Source organism: Cajanus cajan, chromosome 8, assembly GCF_000230855.2.
Source record: "Cajanus cajan strain Asha chromosome 8, NIPB_CcT2T_4, whole genome shotgun sequence".
In the NCBI taxonomy this organism is placed as follows: domain Eukaryota; kingdom Viridiplantae; phylum Streptophyta; class Magnoliopsida; order Fabales; family Fabaceae; genus Cajanus; species Cajanus cajan.
The window spans coordinates 18,871,619-18,883,000 of NC_138524.1; positions in this window are offsets into that span (position 1 = coordinate 18,871,619).

Genomic DNA, 11,382 nt, shown 5'->3' on the forward strand with positions numbered 1-11,382 from the left:
ACCTCGGATCAAGGTCAGTGATGTCCACGTGGGTGATGTGAGCCACTCTAGGAAGATCACTTTGGCAACGCTCGTCGGATGAAGAAACCTTCAGACTTTCGGCGTAGCACTGCCGAGCTATCTTTTAGTTTGCCTTGACAGAGATGATCTTACCGTCACTCCCTGGGAACTTCATTGGGAGATGTGGGGTAGACATCACTGCTCCGAGTTGGTTAAGCGTCGGTCGTCCAATAATGATGTTGTAGGACGTGTTGGCCTCGACGAGGAGATATCAGACCATGATCCTCCTTGTGGCAGGAGAGGTTTCGAAGGTTGTCAGCAGGTCCACATATCCTCGAGTGTGTACTCGCTCTCCTGCAAAACCGACTAGGGGCTCTGTGTGAGGTTGGATGAGAGACTGAGGGATATCTAACCTGAGGAACATCGGCCAATACAGGACGTCAGCCGAGCTCCCTTGGTCGATTAACGTCTTGTGGACCTCCTAATTGGCTACCTCCACGGTGATGACCATTGGGTCATCCTGGTTGGGGCTGACGCCAAAATAGTCTTCGTCAGTGAAGGTGATTGGCGGGGAGCTTTGATGCGAGGCCGAGGTAGCGGAGTGGACGTTGTTGATGCTGCGCAAATGTCATTTCCGCGCCAAGCTGCTAGCACCTCCCCCTGCGAAGCCACCTGCAATTGTGTTGATGACGCCCTGCAAGGGGGCTGACCCAGTTTCCTGGCTTACCTCGGCCTGCAATGTGCCATCGGTGCTTTGCTAAGAACCAGAGGGTTGGTCTGTGAACTCTTGAGGTGTTCTTAGAAGTTTTGAAGCTCCACGAAGAAACCTTCCATGGGGGAGAAGCCTTCAAGGTGATTTGGTTACTCCTAGCTTTGTGTAGAAGCTTGAGGAACCAAGGTTAAGGTTGAAAACCTTTGGTAGTAAACCTAAGAGAATTCCCTACGGTTTAGAGACTCTTGAGTGAGAGAGAAAATCTGATTTCATTTCTCAAAATGTTCAAAAGTGAAGGTTTAGGTCAGATTTACAATTATATAGGAAGAGGTAGCTTCTAGGAGAAGCTAGCCTTAACCATGGTTCACTAGGAACCATGGTAAGGTGTAGCTAACTATCCATGATTTCTAAAACTTGTAGGAGAAGCTAACCTTGACCATGGTTCACTTAAGAACCATGGTAAGGTCAGCCCACCCTACCAAGGTTTAGAAACTTGGAGGAGAAGCTTCAAAACTTGAAGAAGAGACTTAGCAAATTTCGGCCAAAAACTAAGAATAGAGCTTCAAAATGCTCCATGAATTATTTTGAAATTCTTGGATTTGGTTTAGTTAGGTTCATCATATGATGATGAGACCTAGCTAAATCAAATCTATGAAAAATTAGGAGTAAAATGAGTCTAATATGCAAAATTTTGCCTAGGCCCAGTTCTGGCCCATTTACTAGTCACACCCTCAAGCATTGCTAAATGCCACCCCTTTTTCCCTACTGAAATAATATAAAATGAATGTATCAACTAGGAAGGTTAAATGAAGTTAAACTCTCCAAGTAGCCTACCCTAAAATCAATATACAAACACTAGAAAAAGCAAGTAAAGTGTCTCACAAATACAAAGGCAAAAATAACATATACAAGAGACTACTATATGTACAAACAAATGAAAAGGTCTTTAAGATCATCTCATTCCTCTTGGTTCTTTTAAGATATCACCTCTTGGATTCCTTGGCCTTGGCCATAATCTATCATCCCCTCCCTCTTGAAAAGGATTTGACCTCAAATCTCGAGGGTTTTCATGATTATTGGCCACACCTACAAATATATAATAAAATTCATTAGAGGTGATATTCTCAACAAATAAATGTGAAAGGTATATCCTAGAAGGAATCCTTTCATGGAACCTAAAGAAATCTATGATACTAGACCTTCTAATATAATGAATAGGATCCTCTCCTAAACATAGACTAGGTATATTACTAAATCCTAAAAATATGCTAAAACTAAAACTATAGCACACTAAAGACTTAGTCCTAAAAACTAAAACATCTTGCCTAAAGTACCCTATGTGGTAACCTAGGCATTTCCTAGAAAATAAGGAAAATACTACTAAGAAATTTCCTAAACAATTTTGGATTATATTATTTGTTGGATAGTTATGAAAAGAATTTGTCACAAGGAACCTTGAAGGTTCATATTTTTTATCCAACAAATAATATATTCCATAAATTGGGTGCATTATTGACACAACTAAGGTAGGAAAAGTCCTACACAAAGGAAGGCTATCTACCTTGGGCACCACCAAGGAAGTAGCATGAGAAGTAGAACTAAGTGAAGTCTACTTCTCCTTCACCAAATCTTGAAGTTGAGATTCTTTTTCTTTAAAAATAATGGATTTGTGAATCTCTTCTTCAAGACTAGTGGCAGTGTGAGGGTAAAAGTTAAGGTCTTTATGAATAAAGAGAATATTTTTCGTAGGTTTTCTAGTAATAAAGCAATTCTCTTTAGCCATAACTCCCTTAGAGGATAAAGCACAATTTTCTTTTCCTTATGAGTGAAGGTAATTTCATTAGTAAGACCGTTATGTATAGTTTTCTTTTCAAATTACCATGGTCTTCCTAACAAAATATGACAAGCTTTCATTGGTACTATATCACATAAAACTTGGTCCTCATACTTCCCAATGGAAAACTTAACCTTCACTTGTTGGTCAACTACTATGTCGCCATCCTTATTAAGCCATTGCAAATGATAAGGTTGAGGATGTGGCATAGTAATTAAACTCAACTTTTTAACCAACCTAGTGCTACAACAGTTGCACCCTGAACCACTATCAACAATTAGAGAACAAGCATTATTTAAAACATTACATCTTGTATGAAAGATGTTCTCTCTTTGTGATAGGGTACCACTAGGTTGATTATGAAGGATTCTCCTAAGCATTAAGAGCTCTCCTTCATAAGGATAAACTGGCTCCACTTTGGACCTTTGAAGCTTTGTTTCAACCTCACTCTCATTAGAAGAGGAGGTAGTAGTCTCTTCTTGACTACTATAAGTGTCATGCCCCCTTAAGATCATGATTTTTTTTGTAGGGCATTGAGAAGCAATGTGGTCTCTCCCTAGACACTTGAAACATTTAATATCACTAGTCTTTGTGCTAGTGTGTGGAGTGATGAGATCTTTATCCTTATCTTTATTTTTCTCTTTCCTCTTAGCCAATTCTTTGTAGGGTTCTGAAATAACTTTCTTTTCAATAGGTTTTTCCTCCTCCATGTAGTCTTTCTTAAGAGATCTAGAGTGGGAGCTTTCTCTTTTAGAAGATTTTCTCAATATTTGTTGTTCTACCCATACACAAAGTTGGACCAAGTCATTTACGTCCTTGTAGGGTAGTAGCTCCACTTGGTCTCTAATCTCTAAGTTAAGACCACTCATGAATCTGGCTACTGTAGTGGCTTCCTCTTCCCTTATACAAGCCCTCATCATGTAAAGCTCCATTTATTGTCTGTACTATTCTACAGACATATCCCTTTGTTGGAGCCTTTGGAGCTTATTCATAAGCTCCCTTCCATAGTAGGTGGGAATGTGCCTTCTCCTCATAGCACTTTTAAGATCATTACAATATTGAATTGGAGGATCATTATGGAGGCGTCTCTTCCTTTCTAGAGCTGTCCACCAATACACGACATGCCTTTGGAAGCTAAGGGTAGCCAGAGGGACTTTTCTCTCTTCACTCACCTTGTGGCAAGCAAAGAGTTGCTCAACTTTCATCTCCCAGTCTAGATACAACTCCACATCATCTTTGCCAAAGAATTGTGGGAGGTCAACTTTGACTTCCCTAGGTCTTGTGCACCTTCTAGGTGGAGGTTGATAGTGATCCCCTTGATTCATGTTTTCACTAGGGGATGTATAGTGGGATTGTGAGCTCCTACTCTTTTTCCTATGTTTTCTCATATCTTCTTTCAATTTTTCCTCTTCTTGTCTTAAAATTCTCAACTCTTCCTCAAGATAAGCAAGTTGTCCTTCTATTTCAATTTTTTCTCTCTCTTTGAAGAGACTCTTGCTTTTTCCATAGTTTAAGTGATTTGAGCTCTTTAGTAATATATGAAAGACTTTTTGGAGAGCCATCACTTTCACTATTGGAGGAATTTTGAGACATTTTAACATAAAAAGATTTTTCCACACAAAAATAGTTTTTATGAAAATAAGATTTTTTTGAAGTGCTTAGACTTGGCACTTGGATGTCTAAGAGTACAAATTGAACTTTGGAGGGAGGTGAGCTACTAAAGAGCCACTTAATAACCAAGCCTCTTCAAGTAAAAATCTCTAAACCCCCTTGTACGTTTGCCTTGCACAAATCAATTTTCACAAAGATCTTTTCAAAAGAAAAATAACAAGCAAGTGCCTAAAGTGTACAATTATACTATGCTTGAAAACATAAATGACAAGAAAACATAAATTGCTTCAAAACTTAAATTGCTTAAAATATAAATGGCTTGAAAACTTAAAGACAAGAAAACATAAACTAGGCGTTGAAAGCAATTAACCCTATGTGAGAGCTTGAAAGGCACCAAAGACCTTCAAGGACCCTCTCACAAGTACTAAACGGAATTACTATAAGCACACTTAAGGAGAGATGGAGATACACCAAAGGCACTCCAAGACACTCCTTAATAAAGGCCTTGTACAAAAATTGGAAATTAAAAGATTACAAGAAAAATGAAATGTAAATTTTCTTCAAATGAAATGCAAATTTACACTCCAAATGAAATGTAAATTCACAATCAAATGAAATTAGTGGCTGCACTAAGAGCTTTAGAAACAAAATTCAGCCACTAATTTAGTGACAATTTTAGTGACGGATTTGGTATTGAAAATTTTTGAAGACAAATTTTCGTCACTAAATTTGTTACTAAATCCTTCACAAAATTTTCACAAACAATTTTGGATCCTTCTTGTTCCAAGTCAGCCACCAAGATTGTAGCCTCACAATGTGTTTCACTCCTCTTTTAGAAGCAACCTTAATGATGGTTACTCCTAGGTGTTTGAATTTCCAAGAGTCCCAACCAATGAGAAACAAGCTCCTAAGTCACCGCCAAAGTCCTTCAATTTGGCTAAACTTGAGCTTGGCCTTCAACACCTTCCAAGAGGCACTCAACACACCTTAAGATGCTGGAATATTAGTTCAAAAACTGAAAAGGAACAATTTAAAATGGCTACACCAAATGGTAGAGTAAAATGTGACAAACTAGAAGGAGTTCCACAAAAATGACAAGCAAAAATTAAGGCAAATTTAGAAAGCTAACACACAAAGGATAACCTATGAAAGGCACTAGAATGGATTACAAAATCAAAGCTAAGATTAGAAACAAAATTAAGACTCAAAAGATTGTATATGTGGCTGGACAGAAAATTGAAGATAAGGCACACAAAATGTTACCAAACCGAGAGCACTATTTTGCTAAAATTTTCACTCCTTGACTTTTTCTTGTGTTCTTTTCTTTTGTTTTCTTTTGTAATTTCTTTTGTTATTTTTTTTGTTAACACAGGAGTTTAATGCCTTTTAATCAAGTATTAATCTCGGATTTAAGCATAAAAATCTGCTGCAGAAATTTTCACACAAAACAAGAGGTTTTCACATGCATCATTAAACTAGTGCTTCACAATTTTGTGCTATTTTTATGTCAAATTTTTAAGCACTTTTTCTTTTGCTTTTCTAATGCTTTTCACACACTTAAACCTCTGTTTTGCCTCTGTTTTAATGAGTACAAAAAATTATAAAAGTTTCAGCCACACCAAAGAATTGAAGAGAACCTAATAGGAGAGTGTTTGAAGCATTTTCTTGACAAACTTTTTAACAAGACATAAAGGAAATCTAACTCTAGGAAATTTGCTAGGACTAATAGCAAATTAAGAACTTAATCATGTAAAGCAAAAGCACATGTAGTAAGGTTCAGATTTAATAAGAAAACACGCACGGCTTCACAAACAACACAAAAAAATTAGGTCAAACAAGCTAGTCTAGGAATGTTCAACATGTAAAAGGACTACACATGACTTCTATGACAAAACAAGTGATTCAAAAACAAAATCTATGCTCAATGAATGTTGTCCAATCACGGACACATGTTATAGAATGGAGAAGACTCAAGAAAATACAAAAACGCACAAGAACAAGAGAACCTAAAGCACAACACAAGTGATTCACGGATTAGGAAACAAGCAAGAACATGAATCAACTTACTTCTTATGTGACATATAGGATCTATCAAAAAAAATTAGAAAATTTAGATCCATGCAGCAAACACATATTTAGACATAGGAGAAGGAAGATACAACACAGATTCATACAAAAAAAAAGTTAGAACACAAAACCTCAAGAGCATTAGGCTCTAGATACCAAAACTGATGGAGCTAGGTTGAAGAGGATTGAAGTTCTTCAATAGTTCCATGCTTTGGACCGTGAACTCTTGAGGTGTTCTTAGAAGCTTTGAAGCTCCACGAAGAAACCTTCCATGGAGGAGAAGCCTTCAAGGTGATTCGGTTACTCCTAGCTTTGTGTAGAAGCTTGAGGAACCAAGGTTAAGGTTGAAAACCTTTGGTAGTAAACCTAAGAGAGAATTCCCTACGGTTTAGAGACTCTTGAGTGAGAGAAAAAATCTGATTTCATTTCTCAAAATGTTCAAAAGTGAAGGTTTAGGTTAGATTTACAATTATATAGGAAGAGGTAGCTTCTAGGAGAAGCTAACCTTAACCATGGTTCACTAGGAACCATGGTAAGGTGTAGCTAACCATCTATGGTTTCTAAAACTTGTAGGAGAAGCTAACCTTGACCATGGTTCACTTAAGAACCATGGTAAGGTCAGCCCACCCTACCAAGGTTTAGAAACTTGGAGGAGAAGCTTCAAAACTTGAAGAAGAGACTTAGCAAATTTCGGCCAAAAACTAAGAATAGAGCTAGGCGGATTAGGCTTCAAAATGCTCCATGAATTATTTTGAAATTCTTGGATTTGGTTTAGTTAGGTTCATCATATGATGATGAGACCTAGAAATATCAAATCTATGAAAAATTAGGAGCAAAATGAGTCTAATATGCAAAATTTTGCCTAGGCCCAGTTCTGGCCCATTTACTAGTCACACCCTCAAGCATTGCTAAATGCCACCCCTTTTTCCTTACTGAAAAAATATAAAATGAATGTATCAACTAGGAAGGTTAAATGGAGTTAAACTCTCCAAGTATCCTACCCTAAAATCAATATACAAACACTAGAAAAAGCAAGTAAAGTGCCTCACAAATACAAAGGCAAAAATAACCTATACAAGAGACTACTATATGTACAAACAAATGAAAAGGTCTTTAAGATCATCCCATTCCTCTTGGTTCTTTTAAGATATCACCTCTTGGATTCCTTGGCCTTGGCCATAATCTATCAGAGTGCTCTTCCATCTGTATGTACCCTGTAGCTCGGGCATGGAGTTCATCCATATCGGCGGGAGCTTGGTGACATAGGCTGTCCACAAAAGGCCCCGGCTTGAGTGCCATGAGCATGGCGTGCAGGGTAACCTCGGGATTCAGGTTCCGAATCTTGATCGAGATGTTGGCAAAGCGTTCCATGAACGCCCTCAACAGTTCATCGTCGCCCTGCTTGAGACTGGCCAAGGCGGCGGAGGTGATGTGGTGAGGCCGACTCATGGCATACTGTGTCGTGAATCGCTTGACCAGGGGGTCGAAGCTATTGATTGATTCAGCAGGTAACTGGGTGTACCAGTTCAATGCATCCCCCTTAAGTGAGGTCAAGAAAACCCTACACAAAACAGCATCGTCGTTAGTGTAAAGGTTTACCTGTGTGACATATAGGTCGACGTGCTCGTCCTGATCCGTCGTGCCATCGTAGCGGTTGATGTGGAGGGGCTTCCAGCCAAAGGGCAGAGGTGTCTCCATGATGCCATCCACAAAGGGATGGCGGCGGACGCTTGCCCAATTACCTAGAGCCTAGGCTGGAGCAATGCTGACTTCATGGGCTGACCTGTTTGTCGGTGCATGCGACCGGTGTGTAGCAGGTCGGGGGGTCAGTGCCCTAGGTGCTGTTGGCGGCTGAGAAACTGAGTGCCCCTCTTCCTCATGTTGGTTACTCGGTTGAGGGGGTTGTTTAGAGGAGCACCGAGGGAGTTGAGCACAAATACGCTCGTTCTCTGTGTGCAACGCCACTAGGTCAGCCTCATTAGCGGTACGCATCGCTGCTAGGTCAGTTTTGTGCTTGGCATGCATGCTTTGCAGATCGGTGGTATGTTGCTACCGCATCTGCTCGACTTGTTCGATCAGTCGTCTCAATGTTGCTTCGTTGTCCATGCTAGTCGTGTGATCTAGGTCGTCAGTTGCGCGTCTGCTGTGGCTTCTGGTGAAAACCATAAGCGTGGCCGATAAGAGCTATCTTGATCGGCCCCACGATGGGCACCAAATGTTCTTACCGGAGATCGATCGTAGGGGACGATCTGCTGGGTAAGATCGGTGAGCCTCCTTCACTGGTACGTTTGATGCTCTAAGATGAGGGTGGTACCTGTAAAAGAGACTCCGATGCTAAAGATAGGGTTTGTGGGAATGTGAGTCTCGTATAAGTAATGCACGTACCTTAGTGTGGATTAGGGTTTCGCTGGGCCTTGGGCCCGAGATCAGTTACGATCTTCTTTGGATGTCGAGCTGACGTCGCCTAGCGTGTGTCCGAGGTCGCTTTGCATTGAGATGCCGAACTCGAGCTCGGCATAGCGGTACGGATAGTACAATGTCTTTTTTATTATGAAAGAGAAGAGGATGATTCAAAATTGGATGGGAACACAATCAAAATTGACGTCAAGGATGAAGTAAAAAAAATAAAAAAATAGTAGAATGCTTGATGATTTAAGGGAGCATAAAAGAATACATGTTTATAACCATTACTTTTTTCTCCATAAATATCCCTTTTCGAAGAAAAACCAGATTCAATTTATCATTAATAAATGTAGAAAATGGACGTGTCTCTCTTAAAAAAGTTCAAACTTTTTTTTTTATCATATTATGAAGTCTAGTCCTTTCTGTTAATCCCAACTCATTTATGTAGACATATTATTGTCATTCACTATGTGACACCCTCTACCCCAACATTAATACACAATAAATATAAACAATTTTTTTTTCTCTTTGGAGTAAATAAAATCTTTCATAGTTTGATAACATCTTTAATGTATAAAATAATTGTCTCAAATATCATAAAGTAGAAGATTCACATTCGTAACTCATAAAATCATAGAAAGTCATCATGTAAGTATCAAAATTCAAGAAATTATATAAAGGAAAATATATATTAATTCTAGCAAAGGTGGCAGTGCCTCCTAGTTAGGAATTAATTTATAACTTTCAAATCATGTAATAAAATAATATGACAAAGATGTACATTTTGGTCTTTTCTCAAGAACGTTCAAAATTACAAAAGAAGAGAAAATTAAAGCTTTTAATCCCAAAATAAGCCTAGCTATGCCCGATGTCACATCCTATCAGAGCATGCCCAACTGAAGCCTTAAGCCTCATCACCAACATCCTCATGATGATGATCACCTATAAAATAATTTAAACATATACAAGAACAACAAGGGAGTGAGAAACATCTCACTCAGTTTCAAGTGCAGAAATAAAGGTTAGATAGCACCCACATACACACAACAAATATAAGTCACATGTAAACAATACACATACATCATCAATATCACATATACATTCATTTATCATGCAATGATGTCATGGACTCGACTCATAAATGCATGCATGTGGCGCTATAAGAAAGTTTCACATTTCATCACTGGTGACCCTAAGGTACACTTGGTTAGCATCACTGGTGACACTAAGGTACACCTTGTTAGCATCACTGGTATGCAGCCTCAGCGGCATACCTAGAGTAATATATGCATATGATGCATGTCATACATTCATTAATTCATTGACACAACATTTGACTTATTATAGAATTTCATTAAGTACATCATGTCATTATTTTTCATATTCTTATTATCACAGCTTGTCTCAATAGTCCTTTCTTAGGTTTCATGTCATTTGTCCATATTTCACATGGTCATGTCATAAATACTCCTCATAAGGTCCGCACAGGAATTCACAGAGAACATTCTTATTCATATTAAAACTTATTTATTTTTAACATTAATCACATATTCATTTATTACTTCCAACAAGAAACAAAGTAAACGAACAGAAAATAAAACAGAACAACAGGCAAGTGATTGGGGGCTAATCCGACAATCAAACTATCCAACAATTATTCCCACACCCCCGAGCGAGGTTTCTCACTCCCCCCTTACCTGGATAAGCAGGAGCTGAAACTTGGGCAGGACCTCCTCCTCTAGATTCCCTCTTTCTTTCCCTTTCTTTCTTTCTTTCTCTCTCTCTCTCTCTTCTCTTTCTCTCTCTAAGATTTTACCTTCTCACTCAGTATATTTTTTCACCCCCTTTTCCCCTATTTATAGGCATTTTGAGGTCTCCGGAACGACCCGTACTGAATTCAGAACGGCCTGTTTCGGATCTTTTGAATGTATGCAAAATTTTCAACTGGAACGGCCCGTTCTGAAATTAGAACGACCCGTTTCCAAAAAGAAGAACGGCCCGTTCTAAATTTAGAACGGCCCATTTTGAAGTTCATTTTTACACACCTTGACCTTTATTGGAACGCCCAGTTTCTAACTAAACATTTTAAGCATTTTTAGAAATCCGGAACGGCCCATTTCCCTTTGGGAACGGCCCGTTCTGGAGAAATCAAAATTGGCCATTTTACTATACTGGAACGGCCCGTTCCACTTTTGGAATGGCCCGTTCTGCTACCTTAAAAAGAACTTATTTTCATTGTCTGGAACGGCCCGTTCCATTTTGGAACAGCCCGTTCCAGCGAAAAAAAATAGAATTTATAAAAAATTTCATAAATAATTTAAATTATTAAAAACCTTTACAATATTTTATAAAAACCCCTTTTAATTAACTAAAACAACTATAAGAAAATAATCTTCATAAATATAAAGATAAATAATAGTAATTATTGCATTAGTAAAAAATTCGGGGTGTTACACACTAACTCTATTCTTAGAAAAGGAAAAGGAAAAAAAAGTGCATTTCTTAGTCAAATGCAGAGAAATTTACTTAAAGAAAGCAACGAAAGAAACCTGAAGTTCCACCAGCCTTCTTTCTCGACCACCAACTTAATTCACGTATATATTTTTGACATCTATAGATTATGTTGACTATGTAAGTCTAGTAATTAATAAGGCTTTCAATATAGACATAATAGAAAAAATGGAATTACGCGAAATGTCTAGCAAAAGGCTCATATAAAGGGATGTATGAAGAGGACAATTTTCAAGAGAAAAAT